General features: G+C 29.0%; 1 pseudogene across 1 annotated transcript; it reads right to left on the reverse strand.

The window, feature by feature from the left end:
* Positions 1–6,671: 6,671 nt before the first annotated feature.
* Positions 6,672–8,487, reverse strand: LOC145973440 (uncharacterized; annotated as a pseudogene). The gene is made up of 5 exons (XR_014439476.1): positions 8,417–8,487; positions 8,159–8,354; positions 7,517–7,730; positions 7,224–7,337; positions 6,672–7,110 (listed from the first exon to the last, which is right to left on the reverse strand). The product of XR_014439476.1 is annotated as an uncharacterized LOC145973440 (transcript).
* Between the last annotated feature and the right edge of the window lie 338 nt (positions 8,488–8,825).

The raw sequence follows: 8,825 nt of genomic DNA on the forward strand, positions 1-8,825 counted from the left end.
ACAAGGTGGGAAGCAAGGCCTGCCAAGTAGCCAAAAGGAAGAGAAGGGGAGTTAAGAAGGAGGTAAAACCTAGAGATCCTGTACTAGAGACTGGCCATCTGCTCAGAAAATGGCGACAAATCGAAATATGAATAAGTATCGAATTCAATATGTGTGTACATTTGTTTTTTTGCTATCAATCGTTGCAAGTTCAAATTGTGAATTACAGCGTTGTGTAAGTAACATGATTTTTTATTTTTTTATAATATATAATATAAATATATACATTTATTAATATAAATACTTATATTAATAAAGAAAATATATATATATGCATAGTGATGTAATATTCAAACGAATAGCGCAACCTCATCTCGATATCAAAATTGTCCGAGCGACACTATGAAACTAGGGGAAATATACTTCGCCTGATTACAAAGGGGAAATCCGAACCATAAAAAGTCCATGATAATGAGAGTCATTGCAATAAAAATTATAGTCCCGATTTGGTAAAATGTGACAGCCTCTCCAACGTCCCAAGTCGCTCAGATGTGCCGAAAGAATTAGAATTAGAATGACTGATAACGAGGTGGGAGCCTGTTTAAAAATGCGCAAATTATCAAGTATCATGTCAGACATGTAATATAAAGGGAAGAAATTTAGCCGTTATTTCAAAAAGAAAGAAACATAAAACGCTTATACAGTATGGTAAAGTAAGATCGGTAGAAAAAAATTATAGAGAAATCGAGAGGCAAAGTGGGTGGACGATACAGAAAGCGAAATATGCATACCTACGTAAAGAGTGCAGAGACAAAGAGAAAAAAGCCATGTATAGAAAGAAAAGGAATCTGCTCATAACGAAGGCCGAGACAACACTGACAAAGGAAAATGTGGGATACCTGACAAAGGAAGATGTGGGATACCTGGGAGGAGGAAGGGAAATGGTAGGGATAAAAACGGAATTAGGGAGAAGGAGGGGTAAAAAACGGAATTAGGGAGAAGGAGGTGAGGAAGCAGGAGAATTTGAAAGGGTAGCACATTTATTGATGATAGGGAGGTAAGAATCATCGAGTAAGACCGTGTCATTCTGGATGTTAAGGCTATTTTTTTGCTGGCAAATGTGTAACATCTCCGAAACAAGTCTTTTTTTATAGGACGGTTCCTCGTCTAAAATTGTTGTGTCTTCCCACTTAAAACTATTAATATAAAACTATTTATTATTATAAAACTATTAATGATCATAACTTTGAAGTACACATCTTAATTAAGATTAAAAATGCATTTTTAAACACAAAATCATGAGTGTAGTGAAGAACCAGCACAAATACAACTTGAAACTCAATGAAAAACGTCATCACGCGCGATGCTATTCTTGTTTCACTATTGATAATTTCAGTTGATAATAAACTAGTTTAATGTTTTATTTTACTACAAGTATTAAAATTGCAGGTAAGTGTAACTCTGTTCCTCTGTACCTCTAAAATTTTCAATTTCTTTTATGCATTTTATTTTTACATATCCCACTCCTCCTCTAAAATTTTCAATTTCTTTTATGCATTTTATTTTTACATATCCCACTCCTCCTCTAAAATTTTCAATTTCTTTTATGCATTTTATTTTTACATATCCCACTTAAATGAACTCATATATATATATATATATATATATATATTTAATCTTGTAAAAAATTCATATATGTTTGAAGTAAGTATGATATTTTAATCAATTTGTTGACATATTGTGATATTACTAAAAATTACCTTGTTTTACTCTAATGTAACTATGATGAAAATATAGTACAAATATATCGTTATCGAATAAAAAAAAATTTATTTGCATTGATTCGCAGTTGCGTCTTCTACAACGTATTCTATATCCAATGTTATACAGGCGAGCGCGAGGCAAGGCCTCGGTCGCGGCACAGCCAGCGCGAGCACCGCGCCGGATCATTTGGAACAATTGCTAGATGTTCTCTCTCTCTTTCTCTCTTTCTTTCTTTTGTTATTAAACAACAACAGAAGACACACATAAGTGTAATGTAGGCAGTTTTCAAATAAAGAAGTCATACAAAGCATACCAGTTTCTTTCCCAAGCTACGTTTGATTTTTTGAAATTGACAATCATATAATTTTATATATATAATTTTCTTCACTTTTATAAAGGAAACTTTATTATTTAATATCTTCATATACATCATTATTGTACGTATCACATTTTTAGTTTTATTATGTATCTATATTATTCTTTGTGGGTGGGTGTATATATGAGGTTCGAAAATATACCTATATATATACATCTTTCATTATTATATTCTGTGTGTATTTATTCTATTATAGAGATATAAATACTGACACCATGAATAGTGTAACTAACAATAATAACAATTTGACATATAATGATCTGTTTCAAATTTTGCGCAATAAAGGACCATTGAAACCACAATGTATTATATCAAGAAATCATTTATTAAAAATAATACGTCAAAAGTATGAGCAGTATAATTGGAAACCAGAATATGAAAATAAAATAAAATCTTTAATACTTAACTTTTCATTAGCATTAAATAAAAGATGGGTAAAATGTAATAGAATGCACAAAGTATTTATAGAAAAAAATGCTGAGTGGTTAAAAACAGAATTCATTGTTCCTTTCAAAACTAAAAAATTATCCAACGTTGGGCGACCAAAAAAAGCTTTCAACGAAAGTTCAAAAGCTTCGAAAAGAAGAAAGGTTGAGAAGTTAATTAAAACTTACACAGCTTTAGAATTGTTGCATGCGGCAAAGATTGTGATGCAAAAATCGGGCAATAGATGCGCTGCTCAGCTCATTAACGATATTTCAAAAAACCCTACAAGAGCTTCTCAAATTAGAAAAGCTCTTAAAAAAACGGGCAATATGAAAAGGTGTCGACCTGTTCCATATACTGTTGATGAAGCACTGTGTTTTTTTCTTGAAAACGATTTGACAAAACATCAATATCAAAACATCCGAATAAGTGCGAAAAAAAGGAATTCTAATATTTATCCTTCGTATAACGATATAATAAATGCAAAAAAATTATGTTATCCGGATGATTTATACATTTCGAAATCCGCTTGCAATGTTTCAATTCAAAATCTATTGAACCATATAGCATCACGTATTATCCAATCACTTAATTTAAAAAAAATTGAATTAACTACTACATATTTTGAGATGCTATGCAAGTGGGGATGCGATGGCAGTAGTGGCCAAGCGCAGTACAAATAAAAATTTGATCACTCCTATGCAACAACAATTATGGACAGTGATATATTTTTGTTCTCATTAGTGTCACTACAGCTTCATTGTTCGGTTGAACAAAATATTGTTGTTTGGGAAAATCCGAGACCTTCTTCGACGAGATTCTGCAGGACCAAAATTTTGATTTAAGAAAGAGACGGTCGATAGTACCTTGGAAGAAGTAAAAAATATTGAATCTGAAATCAGTCGATTAATACCTACAACGATAATAAATGAGGGAAAAGAATTACGAATTAACCATAAATTAATTTTTTCTATGGTTGATGGAAAAGTAAGTACAATCGTTAGTAATTCTATACAGAAGTGAAAAAAAATAGAAATTTTCACTGAAGAAAAAGCGATTTAGAGATCCAGATCATGAATGAAAAAATTATTACAATAACTTCTTCAATTATTTCAATCTTCATATTCTGCACATATGATTTCTACAATGAAATTGAAATATTTCAGGTATGTAATTCCATGACAGGAACATCGAGCCAAGCATGCTATATTTGCGGATCGACTCCTAAAACGAATAATAATATAGAAAAAGTTTTGAGTATGACACCAAATTCCGAAAATTATAAATTCGGCTTATCTACACTCCATGCGTGGATACGCTTTTTCGAATGTTTACTGCATATTTCATACAGATTGCAATTCAAAACTTGGCAGGTATAGTAATTTATACAGATAGATTTATGAATATTGAATGAATATTTTATTATTAAAAATAAATTTTATATGCAGGTAAGATCAGAAGAAAATAAAAAATTGTTTGTTGCCAGAAAAAAAGAAATTCAAGAAAAATTTCGTTCGGAAATAGGATTATTGGTTGATGTTGTTATTCAAGGTATTATTCATTGTATATTAAAATATATAAAAATAATTTCAATTATTTAATTTAATTTCAATTTATTAATTAATTAACGAAAATAATCTAAATATTAAAAAATAGAATTTAGATTGTTACTGTTAACATCCATATACATCCACATACAGATATAGATCTGTAATATATAAATATGTATATCCTTATACACTACCGCTCAAAAGTATTTGGCCACCCTTAATTTAAGAGAAAACTCGAAAACGAAATTGTGTCTATTGCCTTTCATCAATGTTTATTGTTTATGCGCTAACGGAAAGTCGTTCTCAATAGCTATATTATAAATATCACTTCATGTTTACTAACAGATAGCTACAAAGCCAAATAAGGTATTTATGGCCGGTATTCATAGTCCGTTCTTATATTTAAGTTCGCCTTAAGTACAGTCTTAAGACGCCCTCTAAATTCATAGTCGAAAAATAAGCAAGAACTTGACCAAAATCTTGAGTTTGAACTTATGGAAGACAATCTTATTTCTGAATGTTTCATAAACATATCTTATTTGATATAAGCACAGACTTAAGATAATCTTATAAGTTATGTATTCATAGTCATTCAAGTTCGTCTTATTTTACATATTATTGCCAAATAAGATGATCTTCATCAAGTCGTATCCGTAGGTGACTTAAGCAAACTGTGGCAAACTTTTATAAAAATAAATAACACAACAGATGGATGATATTATGATAAATATTAATGAAATTGAGGACATTAATTTATTAAATGAAGATGAAGAAGAGGTGCAAATTCGTATGCCTAAACGGTATATCCGCGACCATCAAAATCCTTTCGAATTTTATAATGAATGGGAATTCAAAAGAAGATTTCGTTTTGCAAAGGACTCAGTTATGTTCGGTATTTCACCTTTAATAGAGGAAGGACTTTCAAAAATTAACAATCGCGGTTTGCCAATACCAACAGTTTTTCAATTATTAATTTCTTTACGTTTTTATGCAACAGCAAGTTTTCAAGTAAGTAATAAAATTATATATTTTAATTATAAATTCAATATATAAATATTCAAAATAGTTTGTTTTATATAGTGTAAAAATATATATATAAATAATACAAGAATATAAAAATAAGTTTATTTTTATAGCTTGTTGTAGGAGATGTAGCACAAATATCCCAACCTACTATCTCAAGGATTATTTTGCGAGTATCTACTTTGTTAGCCAGTTATATTAATACGTACATCAAGATACCAGTATCAGCTGCAATATCGTTCTGAAAATAAACGCTTATTTAAAGAACTTGATCGTGGTCCTGGAGCTATAGGACTTCCTGCTATTGATGGAGCAATTGATTGTACACATATACGACTAACACATACCAGATTTCAGGGCATTGATGAAATCTTTAGGAATCGAAAAGGCTATTTTTCGTTGAATGTTCAAGTAAATATTTTTCTTTAAATAATTTTAATTTCATCATATATATGTATAACTAAATCCCCATATACTTTAATATATATAAAATTTTTTTATTAATATAAAATTATTAAAATTCAGTTAATATGTATAATTGCAGGCTGTTGTTGGACCACATACAGAATTTTTAGATCTAGTTCCAGAATGGCCAGAAAGTGAACATGATAGCCGTATATTCCAGAATTCACGAATTTATATGCGATACAGACAACGTGAATTAGACGGGATGCTAGTTGGAGATGGTGGTTACCCTTCTTTACCATTTTTATTGACACCAATTGGTAATCCCATCAGAGATGAAGAAATAAGGTTTGATACATATATAATTTAAATTTTTAATTCTAGCAATTATAATATTAGTGCAAATATATGTAATTATATTTTTAATTATATTTTTATTACAGTTATAACATGATTCATGGGAGAACACGAAGAATTGTCGAAAGGACTTTCGGAATTTGGAAACATAGATTTCCTTGTTTATCAAAAGGCCTTCAAACAAAATTAATAACATCAACAACAATTGTTACAGCATGCGCTGTTCTTCATAATCTTGCGTTAACATTCAATGATAATATGGAAATAGAAGAAGAAGAAGCAGCAGCAGAAGCAGAAAATGAAGATGACGAAGTTCCGGTACCTCCACCTCATTACCAAGCTGGAGATGGATTCCTTGTACGAAATGCCATTATTGAACGATTGTTTCGATAATTTTGTTTTTTATGTTTAAATATACAATAATTGATGATACAAAATATATTTATTTATAGCCCTCAACAAAATTGATTTGTAGTAGCTTTTTATATACTAAAGAGGTTAACTAAATGTGCTGTTAAATGTGAAATTAAAGAAGAATAAATGCAATTTATTTTATCATTTGAAACATTTATTTTATATCTATTATATTATAAACTTTTTCCATATGTGATTTAGAATACATAAAATTAAATTGTCTCTTTCTCTCTCTTTCATATATACATATAAATTATATATATATGTATCATTTAACAAAATTAAATATTTAGAACAAAAAAACTTAAAATATAATAATAACATAAATCACAAATGAAATGTACATAGAAGTTATACATTATTATGCAGAATATTACTAACATTAACAGGATATTATTAACATTAATATGTGGCATTTTTATAGCACCATCTATTTCTTTACAGGTGAGTCTATATTTTCTTTATCTGTGAATTGATATTCTGAATTGATAGCTCTGAGTTTTGATTCATTTATTTTTATCTCTAGTTTTTGTACTTCTTCTAAATGTTTTAATTGCATTAAGTTACATACTTTTAAATGCATTTCTTTCATAATTGCTATATTTTTTTCGTGGTTTAATTTAATATTTATCAATTGTTCTTCTTGTGTCATTAATTGCTTTATCCTTTGAATTCGTAATTCCTCTTCTACATTAGATATTTCCACCAAATCTTTTCTTTTTCGTTTGAAAATATTTAGTTTTTTGTCGTCATTGTTTGATTGTACTTGTGGCGTATCTGTATTGTGTGAAGTCATCAGTTTTTTGTTACAGCCGTCTACAATAATAAATATGTTTGCAAATATGTTTGCAAAACATAAGAAAATAGTATTAAATACAATTGTATTTGATAATATTGTATAGAAAAATTATAATAAAGATAATAAATACTTTGCGAAGCAGTAGTACTATCATCCTCTATGCATATCGAATGTGTATTTTCAAGATTCGAAAATATTTCTGCACTTTCATCAGGCGATATTTCAAATACATAATCACGTTTATCTGAAATGCATAAAATAATAAAATTAAATTTATATCTAATATATGAAATCTATCTATATCTAATATATATATGTGCTACTGCATTGTAATAGCTAACGTGTGTGTCTGTGTGTGTGTGTGTTCTATTAAACAGTTCTTTATTTAACAGTTAATTTAGTTATATACGTATACATATATACCATTAATTTCTTTGTCTGTCATATTGGATGTGAATAATACCGGTGCGGTCTTCATCAAATTAGGTGCTATAATAGCAATGTCAGGATCGATATCTACCGTTGCCTCTTGTGGTCCTCCACCAGTTGCCATGATCGATTGTCTCTCTTTTATTAATGCTTCTCTTTGACATTGTTTTAAATTTGCCCACAATTTTTTTAATTGCTGAACAGTTCTCTGTATTACCAAAATGATTATATCAAATATATTTTTTATGGGATATTAAACATAGGATTATAAAATGCATTTTTTATAGGATATTAAACTAGAAATATCAAAAGAAATAGCCAACATAAAAGAAGATTAAGTAGCACCCTGATTTAGAATATATAAATATATATAATTATATAAATAAAATCAAAAACTATGAATGAAAAGCTATTAATTTACGTATATAATATATTATATAGATGCACAACACTCGCATAGTGGCTGCATATCTACATTATATATTACACGCATAAATCAATAATTTTTCATCTTGTTTATACAAGATTACAGTTATTAAAATTAAATAAACTCGAGCTTATATGTTAAGTATCATCAGCTTAAGGAGAGGTTAATTTATCATTTGTATCACCACTTTTCTCTTTAGCTATACTCACCTCGCAGCAAATTAATGCTGACTGATTATATTCATTGCATATTTCGCTCCATGCAACATCTTTATCTTTTAAAGTAGTGCCATTTTTTTCAATTCAATTACATGTTTATATTTGTCAAGTATCTGTAGAAATACATTTTTTTCCATCGATGTGTAATGTTTGCTCTTATTAGCTTTTTCTTTACACGACATTATTTCTATAAACAAAATTATATTTTAATTTAAAAATTCTTAAATAAATAATTATCACAAATTTTACCTTGAATTCTTCTTCTTTATACTTTAGGAATTATATTAAGAATTAATAATAGATTAAGAATATTATTATTAATTTATTAAAAATTACGAAACAAGGCTATGGTTAGTTATAACAGAAGATGGGTAATCATACTGCGCCTTGAATGCAATGTTCCTATTGGAGGAACTGGAAGGAACTAGCAGAAATATTACGGAAATAACCGAGTCGAGATAAGTATGCTCTTAAGTATGTCTTCATCAAGTAGATCTCAAATCAAATAAGATTTACTTGAGCGAAAATTTCTTCGTGAAGATTATCTTATTTCACAACTATGAAATCTACCAATCTTAAGACGATCTCGACTGAATAAGACAGACTTGGTCAAGATCATCTTAAGTGTTAACTTGAGACTCGATTATGAATACGGGCC

Source organism: Camponotus vicinus, unplaced genomic scaffold (assembly GCF_025532165.1).
Source record: "Camponotus vicinus isolate PSW18456_S1 unplaced genomic scaffold, iyCamVici1.0 SCAF_6, whole genome shotgun sequence".
Classification (NCBI taxonomy): Eukaryota; Metazoa; Arthropoda; class Insecta; order Hymenoptera; family Formicidae; genus Camponotus; species Camponotus vicinus.